General features: G+C 40.1%; 1 non-coding gene across 1 annotated transcript; it reads right to left on the reverse strand.

Annotated features, from left to right (window-relative positions):
- Positions 1–4,329: 4,329 nt before the first annotated feature.
- Positions 4,330–4,437, reverse strand: LOC131654418 (small nucleolar RNA R71). The gene has a single exon (XR_009299457.1). It is a non-coding gene; the product is annotated as a small nucleolar RNA R71 (small nucleolar RNA).
- Positions 4,438–21,755: the final 17,318 nt, after the last annotated feature.

The following is a 21,755-nucleotide window of genomic DNA, read 5'->3' on the forward strand; positions in this document are numbered from 1 at the left end:
TTTCTTTAAAGTCAGTTCACCGTATTACAGAACTGGCGACTCTGTTGGGGACTTTCGAATAAAAGAGGGGTTAACTTAAAAGTTTAGGATTCACTTCAAAATGTTTTCAATTGTTTGTATTGTTTGCTTTATATTTGTGGGCCCGTTTGGGTTTATTTGTGTGAAAGATCCTAACCTGGATCTGAGTACCTTAGGTAAATGGCATAAGATCAAGGAGACTGCACAGCGTATACTGATGTGGTTGATATGATGGCCATCGTTAGTGTGACACATTGGTTTGTCTTGGTTTTCCTTGGGATCCAGCTTGAGGAAATGCTTGGCTGCCGCGTGGTGTCATTAAGCACTAATTTTCCCTTAGAACCTTAATTGAACTTGACTTTGGCCTATTAGAAAGTAGCGAGATGGCTGGCTTCGGTTCCGACTGAAGTTAGTTGATACTCGAAGCTACACTCATATGGACTGGACTTTCAGGACATTTTCGGTCGGTGATTCGATTGCTGAACTGAGATAAGCGCCTTCGAGAAAGGTCAATGATATGAGCTCCCTAGAACCCGATCTTTATATAGGACAAGTTGAACCAACTAAACTTCAGTGGGAGGGTATGCACCCTTGGACGACATGCAAGCCTAACCCTAAGGCAATTGTGTGACTTGTTTGTGTTTGTTATCTACCTGACATCATAAGCATCATGACATCATGACATATCATTCTACTAACCGTTTCAAGGACCAAGGAATTCATCTTTGTTCTATTTTGTAGGTCATGGAGACTAGAAACACCATTCGAGTTAACTTTGTGAAGATACCTCCTGAGCTAAAAGAGTTGGTATTAGAGATTCCTGGAGGTTCCCGCTTCACTGAAAGACATGGTCTCTTGCCCAGTTTGGTTACATCAGGTTTCAAAGAAGAGATGATGAGTGTACTGTTTCAATTCTTTGACCCCGAGCACCATTGTTTTACTTTCCCAGATTATCAGCTAGTACCTACTATGAAGGAATTTTCTGACATGCTTGGCCTCCCTATTCGAGATCAGATTCCGTTTAATGGTTTGGAAGAAACTCCGAAAATGGAAGTCATTGCTGCTGCTCTACATCTTAAGAAATCTGAAATTGAAGGTCATTGGGAAACGAGAAGTGGAGTCAAGGGTTTCTTCGCTAAGTTCTTATTCGGAAAAGCTCGTATGTTTTTGAAGACCACGAGTTATCAAGCTTTCGAAGACATATTAGCTTTACTCATTAATGGTTTAGTGCTATTTCCTAATCCTGATCAGCTTATAGATGTGCATGCCATAAAGATATTTCTGACACGCAACCCAGTGCCTACTTTGCTTGGAGACATCCTACACTCTCTTCACACTCGTACTATGAAGAAACAAGGGACTCTTATGTGTTGCATACCTTTGCTATCTAAGTGGTTTATTTTGCACTTTCCTCGCTCAGTAATAAGGAATGACCAAGGGCTGAAATAACATAAGAGGGTAATGTCACTTTCTCATTCTGATATCCGTTGGCTTTCCTTATCCAAGGAAAATGTTACTATCATCGACCGCTGTGGACAATATCCTAATGTGCCTTTACTTGGCATAAGAGGGGGTATTACTTATAATCCTTGCTTGGCCCTACGCCAGTTTGGTTACGCTCGAAGAGATGGTCCTCATCAGATGCTTATACAAGGGGTTGTGTTTGATTATGAAGATGATGCTCAAGGTCACCGCCGGAACTTTATACGAGCATGGGATATGGTAAAAAGAATTGATAGAAAAAGCTTGGGGCAAAGGAACTCCATTCCTTTAGGGCCTTACCTCAGATGGGTGCGCACTCATGCTCAACGCTTCATAATGCCTTATCCATATGTTCGACCTGTGATTGTGGAACCTGAGAGCGAAGAAAAGGTTCCTCAAGTTATTTCTCATACAAACATGCCAACTGATATCGAGGAACTAAAGAGATCTTGGATCCAACTAAAAGAAGAAAGAGATACTTTTGAAGCTCAATTCCTCGCTAAAGAGAAGAAAGTGTTGGAGCTTACAAGGCAACTTCAAGACGAACAGAAGGTCAACGTGATAACACGAAAATATACCATATTATTTGATTTAATTAACATAGATTATGTCCTTATTTTAATTAATTATATTATTTTATTTTAGTATTATGCTGGTATTTTTATCTTATTGCAGGTATTTAATTTATTTCGAGTTCGGATGAAAAACACAGTATATTGCAAGAAATTACCGGAAAGAAGAAGAAAAATATTGAAGAAGAAAAATATTGAAGAAAATTAGAAGAAGAAAAAAAAATAAAAAAAATATAACGGTGGGGACACCCATCCCACACCAAGGGATACAACGTGTGTGAAGGGAGGAATTGGTGGGGACACCCATCCCTCACCAAGGGACACCCGTCCCAGTGAATGAAATGAAAAGAAAGAAATTGGCGGGGACACCCGTCCCACTTGCATTTTCAGAATGTGTCAAATGTGCTCCGCTTCTTCAACAACTTCACTTCAGCAACTCCGCTATTCGCTATTTTTCAGCACCCGACTCAGCCCACTCTCCCCTAGATTCTCTCTTCAACAACTGCATCCTACAACTACATAAGGAGAAGAAACCAGCCTGATTAGGTTCGCCTCTTCATCCACCGTTTTCATGTTCAGAGCTTTATTTTTTAGTCTTAAGTTTTCCTTTCAATTTTCCTGTTCAAGCTTTTGGTTTCTACACCGGAAATCAAAAGCCCCCTTAGTTTGTTTTTAAACTTCCAGAATTAGTTTTAGGTTTTACTGTTCATGCAATTTCCCTTTTCTGCATTTGATTTTAATCCGAGAAGAAAGAAGCAAAAAGCCTACCGGTCTGTGGAGGATTTGCATCTGATACTCAAAGCATATTTCAATCTTCAATTTAATTTCCAGGTTTTTATATTTATATGCTTTTGCCATTAATTTCCATATCTGATAACATGTTTGAGTTTATGTCTGTTTATCATTGTTATTCTGGATTTGTTATTAATATCATGTCTAGCTAAACGTATTAATACCGGTATGTAATCTTAAACGAAGGAATTCAGTAACGAATTGGCATAAATATATTTTTACAATCAAATCTATTTTCTGGTTCGATTCTTAATTTAAATATTCTAACTGTTTATTACGAGAGTAAAAGCAATATAGAGGTTAAAATTAATAAGAACGAGAGTTTGCAATTTTAACTAGACAGTGAGAATGAAACGTTAGTTTTGAATACAGCGAGAGCGCTTTAAGATTAACTGAATTTTATTTGTTTTCAAAAAGCATTTTTGAAGTGTTAAGTGATACAGCGAGAGCGCTCATTTAGGTTCAATTTTGTAGTCGGAGTTAATAAACACGAGAGTGTGAGATAAAGATTTTTAAATAAGTAATTTTCACTAAAAAGAAGGATTTGTGACATTAGGAACAAAATGCCAATAAGTTACCGAATACCTGAAGTTAGATAATTACATACCGGTGTTTACCCATTAATTAATTTTAGACTTTATTAAATTACTTTGCTCCCCTTATTCGTTAACCGAACATCATTAGCCTTAGATTTACACCCCGACATTAGATAACGGTAGTTTGACTTTTAGTCCTTTGGGTTCGATAATCTTTAAAGCTACGCGATAAGACTGTGCACTTGCAGTCACGAATCTATAGACATACTAAGTCGCGATTAAGTTTTTGGCGCCGTTGCCGGGGACCGATTTAGTCAATATCGTAACTCTGCTGTTGCACCGTATAGACTAAGGCAACATTTTTCCTTTCTTTGAACGATTGTATTCCAAATACTCGTTTACAAGGAGGGGACTTAATACAACGAATCAACGAAATCGAACGTTTTGTTAACATAAGACGTCGCGCCCACAATCTTTCCGAGGTAGACCTGATTCCAATTCCCGAAGAGTTGATTCCCATTCCTGAAGAACCAACTCCAAAAGTAGACATGGCTGAACAAGTTAACCGACCGCTTAAGGACTACGCTGCTCCTTCTCGAGCTGAACCGCACTCGAGTATTGTTGCTCCCGCCGTCGAGGCGAACAACTTCGAGCTTAAACCGTCATTGTTGCAAGCCGTGCAACAAAATCAATTTTCTGGAAGCCCTACGGATGATTCGAATCTCCATTTATCCGTGTTCGTGCAATATGCCGACATAGTGAAAGCCAATGGCGTTAGTCCCGAAACTATTAGATTACGTCTTTTCCCGTTCTCTCTGAGAGATAGAGCTAGAGCTTGGCTCCAATCCTTACCTTCGAATTCCATAACTACATGGGACGAACTGATAAAGGTCTTCTTAGCCAGATATTTTCCACCCAATAAGACCGCGATGCTGAGAGGCCAAAATCAACGGATTTACTCAAAAAGACAATGAATCACTTTTCGAAGCTTGGGAAAGATACAAGGATATGCTAAGACTCTGCCCGCATCATGGACTTGAACCATGGCTAATCATTCACACCTTCTATGGTGGTCTCCTATATAACACCAAGTTATCTCTACACGCTGCTGCTGGTGGCGCGTTAATGGACAAACCTTATAATGAAGCCTATCAACTCATTAAGAACATGGCACAAAACCATTATCAATGGGGAGGAGAACGAGCATCTGCGGAGAAACCTCAAGCTAAAGGAGGGATGTATGAAGTCAGTGGCATAGATCACGTCAACGCCAAAGTAGACGCCCGACTCAGAAAATCGAAAATTTATCTATGACTCCCCCAGCCACCGTGGCTGCCATAGCTCCAAACTGCGAGTTATGCGGAGTACAAGGACATATCGTTTCTGAATGTCAATTGCTAGCTGGAATTCCTCCTGATCAAATGAACTACACGCAATGAAATCCTTATTCCAACACCTACAACCCAGGATGGAAGAATCATCCTAATTTCTCCTATAAGAATAACAATGCGTTATACGCTCCACAAACACCTCCTGGTTTTCAAAAGCCAAATCATACTGCACCTCAGGCTGCACCTCAAGCACCCCGTAAGTCCAACCTTGAGATAATAAAGGAAAACTTTGTTGCTACTCAAACGCAACAAAATAAGGAATTTATGAACCAAAACATACACACCTCTGAATTAGTGAAACAATTAGCAACCAAAGTAGATGCCTTGGCCACACATAACAAAATGTTAGAAACCCAGATTTCTCAAGTAGCCCAACAACAAGCAACAACTGCTGCTCCTGCTGGAGTTTTTCCTGGTCAACCACTGTAACATCCCGAAAATTCTTATTTAATTAATTTAACCAAGTTTTAAATTAATTATGGGAAATTAACATTTTTGTTGAATTATGGGGAAAAATAATGAAATGTTAAGTCATTGGGCCATGCGGTGGATTTAGTAAAGTGTAGGTGTAATTGTGTAAGAGCCCATTTCTAATTTTATGTTTTTCATAAAATAAAGGAAAACAAGAAGAGAATGGAAAAATTAGAACGTGAAAACCAGAAGCTGTGAGAAGGGGAACTGAAGAGCGTGAAGGAGAGCCAAAGAGGAAGAGGAACCAATTCAAGAATTTGGCTAAGGTAAGGGGGGATTCTTCTCATTAACCTCTATTATGGGTTGTATAAATGATTCGATGGAATTTGTATGTTAGGATTTCGAATTGGATTATATGTCGGGTTTGGGGTTTATAGAACTTTGATTCAATTTAGGTTGTGAAAGATGATTGGTGATGAATAATGATGTTAAACATGATTAGAAGTATGTGTAAACGTGCAATTTATGTCGTATGTGTGGTTTATTTTTCTGAAATTCGTACTGGTATGATTTGAGAGCAATTGGGAAGGATAGAATACAATTTTCTGCAGGTTGGGGTTTCTGAAATCGTTGGTTCGCGCCGCGTGCACAGGGTGGCGCCGCGAACAGGTGGGCAGAACGTCAGAATGTTTTGATACGCACAGGTCGCGCCGCGTACCTGTGTTGGCGCCGCGAAGGCGTAACTTTTTCCTCGCTTCGCGCCGCGTGTAGATGTTGGCGCCGCAAAGGCGTAACTTTTTCCTCGCTTCGCGCCGCGTGTGGATGTTGGCGCCGCGTGCTGTGCTGTTTGGGATTTTTGTTAAAGTTTAACGATGTATAACTTTTTAACTGTTAGTCTGTTTGATGTGCCGTTTCGAACATAGTGAGGCTAATTCAGTGATATATGCAATAAAATAGCGTTTGGGTTGTGACTCGAATTTAATTTAAACACTTGATTTAATTGGTTGTGGTGGCTTATATTGTTATTGCATTGGTTGATGATTATGATTGTTCAGTTGTTTGGTGTTGATGATTAGCATGCGGTATGTGATGCATGCATTTCATAATCATGTTGTGGGCTGTATCCCTTATGGTGGTGGGACAGCGGTAGCTAATTCCCATTGTGAGGAATTGGTGAGAGAAGTAGCCGAATCTTTATGGTGGTGGATCGGTGAGATGGGTTATCCCATGTTTGGTACCACATGCATTTAGTTGCATTGCATTAGGTTGTTGTGTATAATTGTAACATGAATGGAAGTTGTCCAATGTTATAATTTGTGTGTATTTTGGTATGAATGTTGCTATATTATCTGAATATAATTGATTTGGGTGAATAATGTATGGTTGAAGTTGTATTGTTTATATACCTATAACATTTGTTAATGCGAATGAAACTCACCCTTACTGTTGTTATTTTTCAGATTGAGGAGTAGCTTGTGTACGTGGTGAGGATTAGCTCGTCAAGTAGTTCGTTAGAGTCAGTTGGGTCTGTGTCATGCTCTGGTCGTGTAACACCGGGAACGTTATTTTAGAATTGGCTGATAGACTTCTGTTTTGTTTATGGTTTATGGTTGAATTATGAGTCTTCGACTCCAAATGTTTAATTATTCAGTTGTTAAGAATATTCCGCTGTGTTAACATGCTACCTGAATAATTTTTGTTTTATCGTTCCTTTATGGCATGACATGAATATTGTTTATTTTGTTGGCGTTGTAATACTCTTCTTCATGTTTTACTCTGATTTTAATGTTAATTTCCGCGGGGTTTAGAAGGGTGTTACAATAGTGGTATCAGAGCATAGTCGGTCGTTTGAGTCAGAGTCTTAGTGTCGGTTAATCCTTCGTATACGATTAGTGTAAAGTTAACACTGTCGATACTTCTTGTTCTAATGAATATTGTCTGATATTTAGCAGAACAATGGCCGGAAGAGGAGGAAGAAATGACGACGCGATTGCTGAGGCTCTGGGCATGATTGCTGGTGTATTAGGAGGGAATGCCAATGGAGTTGGTATTGGTGTTGACAGGAAGCTGAATAGCTTTCAGAGGAACAATCCTCCGTTGTTCAAGGGCACGCACGATCCCGAAGGCGCTCAGAGGTGGCTGAAGGAAATCGAAAGGATCTTCAGAGTGATCGATTGTGCTGAAAATCTGAAGGTGAGGTATGGGACTCACATGCTGTCTGAAGAGGCTGATGATTGGTGGATGGCTAGTCGAGATGAACTTGAATCTGCAGGTGTAGCGATCACTTGGGCTGTATTCAGGCGAGAATTCCTAAGGAGGTACTTTCTTGAGGATGTTCGGGGCAGGAAAGAAGTTGAGTTTTTGGAACTGACACAAGGTAACAAGACGGTACCGGAATATGCTTCAAAGTTTGTTGAGCTGGCCAAGTACTATGTCCACTATAACAATGATGAAGCGAGCGAATTTTCGAAATGTGTTAAGTTCGAGAATGGCCTCCGCGATGAAATTAAGCAGGGAATCAGGTACCAGAGGATTCGTCGGTTTACAGATTTAGTGGACTGTAGTAGAATCTATGAAGAGGATAACCTCAAGCTGAAGTCATCTCACTCTCGCGAGTTAGTTGACAAGAAAGGGAAGAAGCCTATGGACCGTGGTAAACCATATGGTAGAGGTAATTATAAAGCTGGAAGTTGGAAGAAGCCTAGTGGGGGAGACTCTAGTGCTCCTGTTAAGTGCTTTAAGTGTGGGGAACCTGGACATCGTGTTCACGAGTGCAAAAGCAAAGAGAAGAAGTGCTACAGGTGTGGTAAAGCAGGCCACATTGCTGTTGACTGCAAGGGAAGGACTGTGACTTGTTATAACTGTGGTGAAGAAGGTCACATTAGTCCACAGTGTCCTAAGCCAAAGAAGAATCAAGCTGGGGGTAAAGTTTTCGCTTTATCAGGTTCAGAGACTACTCCAGAGGATCGATTGATTAAAGGTACGTGTTATATCCATGGCACTCCTTTAATTGCAATAATAGATACTGGAGCAACTCACTCGTTTATTTTGTTGGATTGTGCTAAACGCCTGAACTTGGAAATATCTGATATTCATGGAAGTATGATCATTGACACTCCTGTGTCGGGTTCAGTGACTACTTCGTTTGCCTGTTTGAACTGCCCAATTGATATTTTTGGTAGAAAGTTCGGAATGGACTTAGTGTGCCTTCCGTTGGAATAACTTGATGTCATCCTGGGTATGAATGGGTTGCAATTTAATCGGATTCATATCAACTGTTTCACGAAGACGGTTATTTTTCCGGAAGATGTCGGTGTTGAGAGTGTAGCAGTGACTGCTAGACAAGTGGATGAAGCAATGAAGGACGGGGCTGCCGTGTTTATGGTGATTGCATCCATGGAAGTGAAGAAGAAAGTGGTGAGTAGAGACTTACCGGTAGTATGTGAATTTCCAGAAGTTTTTCCAGACGATGTAAGAGAGTTACCGCCAGAGAGGGAGGTATAATTTGCTATTGAGTTAGTTCCTGGAACTAGTCCGGTGTCGATGGCGCCGTATCGTATGTCGGCATCTGAGCTAGCAGAGTTGAAGAGTCAGCTAGAAGAGTTACTGGAAAAAGAATTCATTCGTCCTAGTGTTTCGCCGTGGGGTGCGCCGGTGTTGTTGGTAAAGAAGAAAGAAGGTTCTATGAGATTGTGTGTGGATTACAGACAGCTGAATAAAGTTACTATCAAGAATCGGTATCCATTACCGAGGATTGATGATTTGATTGATCAATTGGTTGGTGCAAGTGTGCTCAGCAAAATTGACTTGAGGTCGGGATATCATCAGATTCGGGTGAAGACGGACGATATTCAGAAAACGGCATTTAGAACAAGGTATGGCCATTACGAATATACAGTGATGCCATTTGGAGTAACTAATGCACCAGGAGTTTTCATGGAATATATGAATAGGATCTTTCATCCTTACCTGGATCAGTTTGTGGTGGTATTTATCGATGATATTCTAATATATTCTAAGAGTGAAGAAGAACATGCAGAGCATCTAAGAGTGGTATTAGAACTACTGAAGGAAAAGAAACTTTATGCGAAACTGTCAAAGTGTGAGTTCTGGCTAAGTGAAGTAAGCTTTCTTGGGCATGTAATTTCTAAAGATGGTATTGCCGTTGACCCAACGAAAGTAGAAGCAGTGTCTTAATGGGAAGCTCCGAAGTCAGTTTCCGAAATCCGTAGTTTCCTTGGTCTTGCGGGTTACTATAGAAAGTTCATTGAAGGTTTTTCAAGGTTAGCGTTGCCGTTAACTAAGTTGACTAGGAAGGGTCAAGCATTCATCTGGGATTCGAAATGTGAAGAAGGATTCCAAGAGTTGAAGAAGAGGTTGACTAGTGCGCCGATCTTGATTTTGCCGAATCCGGCGGAATCTTTTGTGGTATATCGTGATGCTTCGTTGTTGGGACTAGGAGGTGTACTAATGCAGAATCAACAGGTAGTCGCTTATGCGTCGAGACAACTCAAAGTGCATGAGAGAAACTATCCGACTCATGACATAGAATTGGCAGCAGTGGTATTTGTGTTGAAGTTGTGGAGACATTATTTGTATGGTTCGAGGTTTGAAGTGTTTAGTGATCACAAGAGTCTGAAGTATCTCTTTGATCAAAAAGAGTTGAATATGAGGCAAAAGAGGTGGTTAGAGTTCCTTAAGGATTATGATTTTGGACTGAATTACCATCCGGGTAAGGCAAACGTGGTTGCCGATGCTTTGAGTAGGAGGTCCTTGCATATGTCTATGCTGATGGTAAGAGAATTGGATTTAATTGAACAATTCAGGGATTTGAGTTTAGTATGCGAAGACACTCCTGTCAGTGTTAAGTTGGGAATGCTGAAGCTGACTAGTGGTATTCTGGAAGAAATTCGAGAAGGTCAGAAAGCTGATGTAGAATTGGTGGACATGTTGACTCTGATTAACCAAGGCAAGGGAGGTGAATTCAGAATCGACGAGAATGGTATTGTAAGGTTTGGTAATCGTGTTTGTGTTCCTAATGTTTCCGAATTGAGGAAGAGTATTCTCGAAGAAGGACACCGTAGTGGATTAAGTATTCATCCTGGTGCTACCAAGATGTATCATGACTTGAAAAAGCTGTTTTGGTGGCCTGGAATGAAGAAAGAAATTGCCGAGTTTGTGTATTCTTGTTTGACTTGTCAGAAGTCAAAGGTTGAACATCAGAAGCCATCTGGATTTATGCAACCGATGTTTATTCCTGAGTGGAAATGGGATAGCATATCAATGGATTTTGTGTCGGGTTTGCCGAGAACTGTTAAGAATTGTGAAGCTATCTGGGTCGTGGTAGACAGATTGACGAAGTCTGCACATTTTATACCAATAAGAATGGATTACCCGATGGAGAAGCTGGATCAACTATATATTGAGAAGATAGTAAGTTTACATGGTATCCCTTCGAGTATCGTGTCAGACAGAGATCCAAGATTTACGTCGAAGTTCTGGGAAGGTTTGCAGAAGGCTTTGGGTACTAAGCTGAGACTAAGTTCTGCTTATCATCCGCAGACGGATGGACAGACTGAGAGGACAATTCAGTCGTTAGAAGACTTGTTACGTGCTTGTGTGTTAGAAAAAGGAGGTGCTTGGGATAGTTATCTGCCTTTGATTGAATTTACCTACAACAACAGTTTTCACTTGAGTATAGGTATGGCTCCGTTTGAGGCATTGTATGGTAGGAGATGTAGAACTCCATTGTGTTGGTACGAAGCTGGTGAGAGTGCTGTGATTGGACCAGAAATTGTACAACAGACTACGGAGAAGATTAAGATGATTCAAGAGAAGATGAAAGCTTCTCAGAGTCGTCAAAAGAGCTATTATGATAAAAGGAGGAAAACACTTGAGTTTCAAGAGGGAGATCATGTGTTTATGAAGGTTACTCCTATGACGGGTATTGGTCGAGCTTTGAAGTCAAAGAAGTTGACTCCGCGTTTTATTGGACCATTCCAAATTTTGGAAAGAGTGGGAGAAGTGGCATATCGTATTGCGTTACCGCCAGTGCTTGCCAACTTGCATGATGTATTTCATGTGTCTCAATTGAGGAGATACATTTCGGATCCGTCCCACGTGATCCAAGTGGATGATGTGCAGATTAAAGACAACTTAACGGTTGAAACGTTACCTGTGAGGATTGAAGATAGAAGACTGAAGCAATTGCGGGGCAAGGAAATAGCTTTAGTCAGAGTAGCTTGGGGAGGACCAGCTGATGGAAACGTCACCTGGGAGTTAGAAAACCAGATGAAAGATTCCTATCCGGAACTATTTGCTTGAGGTATGTTTTCAAGGACGAAAACTCTTTAGTGGGGGAGAGTTGTAACATCCCGAAAATTCTTATTTAATTAATTTAACCAAGTTTTAAATTAATTATGGGAAATTAACATTTTTGTTGAATTATGGGGAAAATAATGAAATGTTAAGTCATTGGGCCATGCGGTGGAATTAGTAAAGTGGAGGTGTAATTGTGTAAGAGCCCATTTCTAATTTTATGTTTTTCATAAAATAAAGGAAAACAAGAAGAGAAGGGAAAAATTAGAACGTGAAAACCAGAAGCTGTGAGAAGAGGAACTGAAGAGCGTGAAGGAGAGCCAAAGAGGAAGAGGAACCAATTCAAGAATTTGGCTAAGGTAAGGGGGGATTCTTCTCATTAACCTCTATTATGGGTTGTATAAATGATTCGATGGAATCTGTATGTTAGGATTTCGAATTGGATTATATGTCGGGTTTGGGGTTTTGGGGTTTATAGAACTTTGATTCAATTTAGGTTGTGAAAGATGATTGGTGATGAATAATGATGTTAAACATGATTAGAAGTATGTGTAAACGTGCAATTTATGTCGTATGTGTGGTTTATTTTTCTGAAATTTGTACTGGTATGATTTGAGAGCAATTGGGAAGGATAGAATGCTGTTTTCTGCAGGTTGGGGTTTCTGAAATCGCCGGTTCGCGCCGCGTGCACAGGGTGGCACCGCGAACAGGTGGGCAGAACGTCAGGATGTTTTGATACGCACAGGTCGCGCCGCGTACCTGTGTTGGCGCCACGAAGGCGTAACTTTTTCCTCGCTTCGCGCCGCGTGTAGATGTTGGCGCCGCGAAGGCGTAACTTTTTCCTCGCTTCGCGCCGCGTGTGGATGTTGGCACCGCGTGCTGTGCTGTTTGGGATTTTTGTTAAAGTTTAACGATGTATAACTTTTTAACTGTTAGTCTGTTTGATGTGCCGTTTCGAACATAGTGAGGCTAATTCAGTGATATATGCAATAAAATAGCGTTTGGGTTGTGACTCGAATTTAATTTAAACACTTGATTTAATTGGTTGTGGTGGCTTATATTGTTATTGCAGTGGTTGATGATTATGATTGTTAAGTTGTTTGGTGGTTATGATTAGCATGCGGTATGTGATGCATGCATTTCATAATCATATTGTGGGCTGTATCCCTTATGGTGGTGGGACAGCGGTAGCTAATTCCCATTGTATGGAATTGGTGAGAGAAGTAGCCGAATCTTTATGGTGGTGGATCGGTGAGATGGGTTATCCCATGTTTGGTACCACATGCATTTAGTTGCATTGCATTAGGTTGTTGTGTATAATTGTAACATGAATGGAAGTTGTCCAATGTTATAATTTGTGTGTATTTTAGTATGAATGACTGTAATTGACGAATGTTGCTATATTATCTGAATATAATTGATTTGGGTGAATAATGTATGGATGAAGTTGTATTGTTTATATACCTATAACATTTGTTAATGTGAATGAAACTCACCCTTACTGTTGTTATTTTTCAGATTGAGGAGTAGCTTGTGTACTTGGTGAGGATTAGCTCGTCAAGTAGTTCGTTAGAGTCAGTTGGGTCTGTGTCATGCTCTGGTCGTGTAACACCGGGAACGTTATTTTAGAATTGGCTGATAGACTTCTGTTTTGTTTATGGTTTATGGTTGAATTATGAGTCTTCGACTCCAGATGTTTGATTATTCAGTTGTTAAGAATATTCCGCTGTGTTAACATGCTACCTGAATAATTTTTGTTTTATCGTTCCTTTATGGCATGACATGAATATTTTTTATTTTGTTGGCGTTGTAATACTCTTCTTTATGTTTTACTCTGATTTTAATGTTAATTTCCGCGGGGTTTAGAAGGGTGTTACAATAGTGGTATCAGAGCATAGTCGGTCGTTTGAGTCAGAGTCTTAGTGTCGGTTAATCCTTCGTATACGATTAGTGTAAAGTTGACAATGTCGATACTTCTTGTTCTAATGAATATTGTCTGATATTTAGCAGAACAATGGCCGGAAGAGGAGGAAGAAATGACGACGCGATTGCTGAGGCTCTGGGCATGATTGCTGGTGTATTAGGAGGGAATGCCAATGGAGCTGGTATTGGTGCTGACAGGCAGCTAAATAGCTTTCAGAGGAACAATCCTCCGTTGTTCAAGGGCACACATGATCCCGAAGGCGCTCAGAGGTGGCTGAAGGAAATCGAAAGGATCTTCAGAGTGATCGATTGTGCTGAAAATCTGAAGGTGAGGTATGGGACTCACATGCTGTCTGAAGAGGCTGATGATTGGTGGATGGCTAGTCGAGATGAACTTGAATCTGCAGGTGTAGCGATCACTTGGGCTGTATTCAGGCGAGAATTCCTGAGGAGGTACTTTCCTGAGGATGTTCGGGGCAGGAAAGAAGTTGAGTTTTTGGAACTGACACAAGGTAACATGACGGTACCGGAATATGCTTCAAAGTTTGTTGAGCTGGCCAAGTACTATGTCCACTATAACAATGATGAAGCGAGCGAATTTTCGAAATGTGTTAAGTTCGAGAATGGCCTCCGCGATGAAATTAAGCAGGGAATCAGGTACCGGAGGATTCATCGGTTTACAGATTTAGTGGACTGTAGTAGAATCTATGAAGAGGATAACCTCAAGCTGAAGTCATCTCACTCTCGCGAGTTAGTTGACAAGAAAGGGAAGAAGCCTATGGACCATGGTAAACCATATGGTAGAGGTAATTATAAAGCTGGAAGTTGGAAGAAGCCTAGTGGGGGAGACTCTAGTGCTCCTGTTAAGTGCTTTAAGTGTGGGGAACCTGGACATCGTGTTCACGAGTGCAAAAGCGAAGAGAAGAAGTGCTACAGGTGTGGTAAAGCAGGCCACATTGCTGTTGACTGCAAGGGAAGGACTGTGACTTGTTATAAATGTGGTGAAGAAGGTCACATTAGTCCACAGTGTCCTAAGCCAAAGAAGAATCAAGCTGGGGGTAAAGTTTTCGCTTTATCAGGTTCAGAGACTACTCCAGAGGATCGATTGATTAAAGGTACGTGTTATATCCATGGCACTCCTTTAATTGCAATAATAGATACTGGAGAAACTCACTCGTTTATTTCGTTGGATTGTGCTAAACGCCTGAACTTGGAAATATCTGATATTCATGGAAGTATGATCATTGACACTCCTGCGTCGGGTTCAGTGACTACTTCGTTTGCCTGTTTGAACTGTCCAATTGATATTTTTGATAGAAAGTTCGGAATGGACTTAGTGAGCCTTCCGTTGGAACAACTTGATGTCATCCTGGGTATGAATTGGTTGCAATTTAATCGGATTCATATCAACTGTTTCACGAAGACGGTTATTTTTCCGGAAGATGTCGGTGTTGAGAGTGTAGCAGTGACTGCTAGACAAGTGGATGAAGCAATGAAGGACGGGGCTGCCGTGTTTATGGTGATTGCATCCATGGAAGTGAAGAAGAAAGTGGTGAGTAGAGACTTACCGGTAGTATGTGAATTTCCAGAAGTTTTTCCAGAAGATTTAAGAGAGTTACCGCCAGGGAGGGAGGTAGAATTTGCTATTGAGTTAGTTCCTGGAACTAGTATCCTGTAGGTATGCTAGAAAACATTCCCATTAGGATAGGTCAATTCTATATTCCCACAGATTTCATCATTATGGATATTGAAGAAGACTCAAACATTCCTATCATACTGGGAAGACCTTTCTTAGCCACCGCCGGTGCCATCATCGATGTGAAATGAGGGAAGCTTACCTTCGAAGTCGGAGAAGAGAAGATTGAATTCATTCTTTCTCAATTCCTCAAAGCACCTTCTATAGTTGATACGTGCCGTTTTGTTGACATCATTGATGAGTGTGTAAAGGAAATAAAGTCTGAACCACCAGAGGAAACCGAAATCCTAAGAATTCCTATACCGCCTATTCTTGAAGACGATAACTGGCGTGGGGAATATCAAGATAACCACCTAAGTGAATGTCTAGCCTTAACTCCTGATCCTATACCTGGACCTAAGAAACCTGTTATAGAACTTAAAACATTACCTACTGATCTAAGGTACGAATTTCTGGATGAAGAACTTAAACGACCTGTCATAGTTAATGCCAACTTAGGACAAACTGAAACAGAAAAGTTACTCAATGTCCTAAGAAGATATCCAACCGCTCTAGGGTATAACATCTCAGATCTGAAAGGAATAAGTCTTTCACTCTGTATGCACCGCATTATGCTCGAAGAAGATTGCAAAACCTCTAGAGAGCATCAGAGACGAACTAATCCCATCATGAGCGATGTTGTTAAAAAGGAAATTCAAAAACTATTAGAAGCCGGAATCATATATCCTATATCCGATAGTAAATGGGTTAGCCCTGTTCATGTCGTACCTAAGAAAGGAGGAGTTACTGTTGTTACCAACGCAAAAGGTAAATTTGTAGCACAACGTACCCAAACTGGATGGAGAATGTGCATCGATTATAGGAAGTTAAACAAAGCCACTTGTAAAGATCATTTTCCTTTACCCTTCATAGATCAAATGCTCGAACGTTTGGCAAAACACTCACATTTCTATTATCTAGATGGATACTCTGGATTTTTCCAAATTCCTATCCACCCTGATGACCAAGAAAAGAAGACATTCACATGTCCTTATGGTACGTTCGCTTATAGACGAATGCCCTTTGGACTCTGCAATGCACCCGCAACCTTCCAAAGATGCATGATGGCAATCTTCGTTGATTTCCTTGATGGAATGATGGAAGTATTCATGGACGATTTCTCTGTCTGTGGAGAAAGTTTTGAAGGCTTCTTAGCAAACCTCGAATTAGTACTCAAACGATGCCTAAGCGTAAATCTGGTACTAAATTGGGAAAAATGTCACTTCATGGTTCGACAAGGAATCGTACTTGGACACATCGTGTTCGATAAAGGAATCAAAGTGGATAAGGCAAAGATTGAAATTATTGAAAACCTTCAACCGCCCAAAATCGTTAGAGAAATAAGAAGCTTTCTAGGACACGCCGGTTTTTACCGACGTTTTATTAAAGATTTCTCTAAAATAACCAAGCCCTTAACTGAGTTACTGATGAAAGATGCTGAATTCATCTTTAACGAAAAATGCGCTGAAGCGTTTCAAACACTTAAACAAGCACTAATCTCTGCGCCGATTATGCAACCTCCTGACTGGAGTGAACCCTTTGAAATAATGTGCGACGCAAGAGATTATGCTGTAGGTGCTGTTCTAGGCCAACGAAAAGATAAGAAACTCCATGTGATATACTATGCGAGTAAAACTCTAGACGAAGCCCAAATGAATTACGCCACAATAGAAAAGGAACTATTAGCAGTTGTGTTCGCGTTAGACAAATTCCGTTCATACCTGGTAGGAGCCAAAATCATCATATACACTGACCACGCCGCTATTAGGTACCTTCTAACTAAGAAAGACGCCAAGCCGAGATTATTAATATGGATCCTTTTATTACAAGAATTCGATTTAGAAATTAAAGACAAAAAGGGAACCGAAAATGTCGTAGCCGATCATCTTTCTCGACTCGAAAATCTGAAACCCGAACAAGTACCAATCGATGACGATTTCCCTTACGAAAGACTCATTGCTCAGTTGGAAGCTAACGAAATAGAACCATACCATCCAACCATTGAATCCAACAACTTAGTAGAAGTGGCTTTAGCTCACTCTGCTGCACCCTGGTACGCAGATTTCGTAAACTACCTAGCCGCTAGTGTTCTTCCACCTGATCTAACATATCAACAAAAGAAGAAGTTCTTCCACAACCTTAAGCAATACTACTGGGATGAACCTCTCCTCTTTAAAAGAGGATCTGATGGAATTTTCCGTCGTTGCGTGCCCGAAGAAGAAATCGAAAGCATGATAGATCACTGCCATGCCGCACCTTATGGAGGTCACTCAAGTACATCTAAAACTTGTGCGAAAATCCTACAATCTGGCTTTTATTGGCCTAATCTATGGAAAGATGTGCACATCGTTGTTTTAAACTGTGACCGCTTCCAACGCACTGGAAACATTTCCCGACGCGATGAAATGCCTCAAAAAAGCATCCTAGAAGTAGAAGTTTTCGATGTTTGGGGAATCGACTTCATGGGACCCTTTCCATCTTCTTTTGGTAACAAATACATACTCATAGCTGTGGATTACATGTCCAAATGGATCGAGGCTATAGCCTCTCCAACAAATGACACACGAGTTGTGATCAAGCTTTTCAAGAACATAATCTTTCCAAGATTTGGTGTGCCCAGACTCGTCATCAATGACGGAGGTTCTCACTTCATTTCCAAAATCTTTGAGAAACTCTTAGTGATGTATGGAGTTAAGCACCGTGTAGCAACACCATACCACCCACAAACGAGTGGCCAAGTGGGAGTCTCAAACAGGGAAATTAAACAAATACTTGAGAAAACTGTTGCCACATCTAGGAAAAATTGGTCTTCTAAGTTACATGAAGCGTTGTGGGCATATCGAACTGCTTTTAAGACACCCATAGGAACCACACCCTTCAAGTTAGTTTATGGAAAATCTTGCCACCTTCCGGTAGAATTAGAGCATAAAGCTTATTGGGCTATTAAGACCCTAAATTTAAATTACTCTGCTGCTGGAGAAAAGAGAATCCTCGATATAAATGAACTAGAAGAGCTTAGATTAGACGCTTACGAGAATGCTAAGATCTACAAAGAAAGAACGAAAAAATGGCACGACAAACGCATATCTAGGAAAGAATTCGATGAAGGAGACATAGTACTCCTATTTAATTCAAGACTTAAACTCTTTCCCGGAAAATTACGTTCTAGGTGGTCTGGCCCTTTCGAAGTCACTAAAGTTTTCCCAAGTGGCGCCGTAGAAATTAAAAGTAAGTCTAGTGACCCATTTATCGTAAATGGGCAACGTTTGAAACACTACCACTGCATTGAAAATAAAGATTATTTCGCTAGTCTGAAGCTTTTACAGCCACTGGCTGAATCGAACGACTAATTGCTTACAAAAATTATGTGGAGCTTGCGACATTAAACAAAGCGCTTCGTGGGAGACAACCCACCGTTTTTTATGTTTTTCTTTATCTTTAAATTTTAATTTTAATTTTTACGTAATTTTTTTATTATTATTTAAAATATTATTTAAATTTCATTTTTTTTCTTTCTTATTTATATTTTATTTTGTTTTTCTTATTTTTCTTTTTTGTTTTACTCAAAAAGGCATTTGGCCATTGCTAACTAGTTATTTCTATAATTTACTCTAATTTCAGGCTAATTTACATTTTTAGCTAGTGACTGACTGTAGTAATGGCTTGAGTAGATTATATGAGTATCACGTTCAGGGGACGAGGTCAGAGGATGAGGTTTGAGGACTTAGTCAATAGGGACATGACACCCACCATTTTTGCTGATGACCGTGCTATGAATGCCTTAGGCATTAGAGAGAGAGAGAGTGTTGTACTGGCTACACCGGATAGGTTGGGATACTTCCCCCATTAGGAGGAGATTTAGTACCTACCATAGGATTACCCTTGAGTTCCTGAGTTATTTGAACTACTTGCCTAACCATGGTCTAGGATTTAACCGTGGCTTGATCCGATTTAGGATGTTTGGTCTTGATTACCGCTCTACCCATATCGAGTTTGCTAACCTTTTAGGTTTTCCTAGTGGCCCTGATGTATTCACTGTCATCCAAGAGGAGCTTCTCCAGTACCGTGAGCTTGACTATTTCTGGGGTAGTATAACTGGTAACTACAACCCTGAACCTGAAGATATGTACTCTGAGAGCATCCATAACTCTGCTATTAGGTATTTCCATAAGATCCTAGCCCATACCCTGTTTGGAAAATAGTAACACATTTCCTTGGTATCCCGTGATGAGCTTTTCATTATGTTCTGCGCTTCACAAGACCGTCCTGTAAATGCGGCTACTTTTATGGTAGCCAATGTTACCCGTATCATAGACACTCCTGACACACCTATCCTTATAGGAGGCCTAGTTACCATGATAGCCAATGCCGTAGGTATGCGTCAACCACTTCTAGGATTAAATCCTTATGGCGGTATTCGACATATGAATATCCGTTTTTGTTTCAACACTCACCTAATAGGCAACCTTGGACCAATTGAGTTTGAATTTCTCATTAACCACCATAGTGTGTTTCAGTTTGTCCTACCTAACCCTATCACGAGCGTGCACGACAGAAATAACTGGCTTTTTGACCTGAATCACCCACCTACACCTCCCTCACCTGAAACACCTCAAACCTATGACATCCCAGCTGATTATGATCCCGAGACTCCTCCTCACTATTATAATGAACCTCCCCCTGATCATTCTATTGTTTCACCTGATGCATCTCCCGTTTCTGCCCACTCTGCTGCTCCGGCTAATGCTGGACCCCCGCCCCCGCCTCCTGACTTTACTACCGCTATAGCTAATTTAGAGGCTCAGATTGAAGGCCTACGCGGCGAGTTCGCCACCTTACGTACGGAACTTCACGGTTTTATGGATATCATCACGGAGTAGATGGATCACTTGTATCAGCACTTCTTTTCACCGAAAAGTGGCTGAATTGACCTTTTTGATTTTTTATATTTTCGGACCCTCAGCACTAAAACAGTGTGGACACTGTTTACTCTAAGTGTGGGGGGAAGAAAAATCAGATTTTCCTGCTTTTAGTAATTTATTTCTTCAGTTTTTAGTATTCTAGGAATTAATTTTCTAAGTTTCAGTATCGGTAATTTTAATTTTTCGAATTTTAACTTTCAGTATTTTTTTTTCCGTTAAGTAATACAATTCAGCAATTTCATTTAATTTCATTTTTATTTTTAGCCGAATGGTTTAATATTATCTGTGTTATTGCTGCACTATTTTAACAATCTAGTATATTGTCCAGTTTGGTTTGAATCTGTGTTTGATGTACTATTGTGCGTATACTGTCTGCAACATTAAGGCCATTCAATATATCTTACACAATCTGGTTTGAATATGGAGAGGCACTGAAATAACACATAGTACAAATGTCTGCTACTTGTTTTGAATTCTTAGGCTTTCTATGTGTTATTCAAAAAATTGACCGATCCAACTTTATTGAATTAGATACACTATTGGTATATCACATAGCTGCCAATAGAGTATATTTTTTCTGTTCTAACTATGTTACTGTGTTAGTCAAAATGATTATGAATATTAACTTGGGCTGACTCTGAAATTTAAATTTATTACCTGAGTTTTAAGTCTGAAAAGTAGAGGAAATTTTATTGCAAATAGTACCCTTAATGCAGTTTGCAAGTATGTGCTGAATGCTTATTAATTAATTCGTTGCAGGTTTTAATAAAAAAAATAGTAGTTGGACTAGGACACCCGTCCCCTCTTCAAGGGACACCCGTCCCCCCTTCACACCACCAGGGACACCCGTCCCCTCTTCAAGGGACACCCGTCCCCTTTCACTTTTTTTTCTTTATTCTTTCTCTCCCTCACGTGCACTCTCTCTTTCTCTCCTTTTCCTTTTCCATTTTTTTTCTTTTTTTATCTGTCTAATTCATTCTCCTTTATTATGCTATCTTATATGCATGTATTATGATTGGACCATACTTACACTTGGTCAAAAATAATAATAATCTCTCAACAACTTTCTCTGAAATTCATTAACTCAACTTTATTTTTCACCCACCACATTCACCCTTGTCTCATTCTCCCTCACGTTTTCTCTCCCTCCCACATGATCTCTTTCTTCTTTCCAATTTTCTTGTCTTATGCAACATTGCATGCTTTTTAATTGGACCACTCACTTTTACTTTTGGTCAACAAATAATAATGTCTCACTAACACATAACACTTACATGCACCACAAATTAATTTCTCTGCATAGTATTTACTCTCATTTAATTTTTTTTCACTCACCTCATTCACTCCCTCTCACACGTTTTCTTCCTCCCTCCACCTATTTCTTTTATTCCACACTTTAATACACCACCCCACTATTTCTATTCCTATATTTTCCTTCATCTTCCAAAACTCTAAATTTCTCTCAACCTTTCTCTCCACCCTTTTTCAGTAACCATCACCCTTTCCAACTCCTTCATTTAAAATCCATTTAAAATTCATTACTCCCCTTTCTTACTAAATAAACATATAAAACCTCCCACCTTTTTCATTACTATACTATTCATTTCTCTAAACCTCTATATTTTCAAGAAAAAAAATTATTACCAAATTCTCTT

This window comes from Vicia villosa, linkage group LG2 (genome assembly GCF_029867415.1).
Source record: "Vicia villosa cultivar HV-30 ecotype Madison, WI linkage group LG2, Vvil1.0, whole genome shotgun sequence".
In the NCBI taxonomy this organism is placed as follows: domain Eukaryota; kingdom Viridiplantae; phylum Streptophyta; class Magnoliopsida; order Fabales; family Fabaceae; genus Vicia; species Vicia villosa.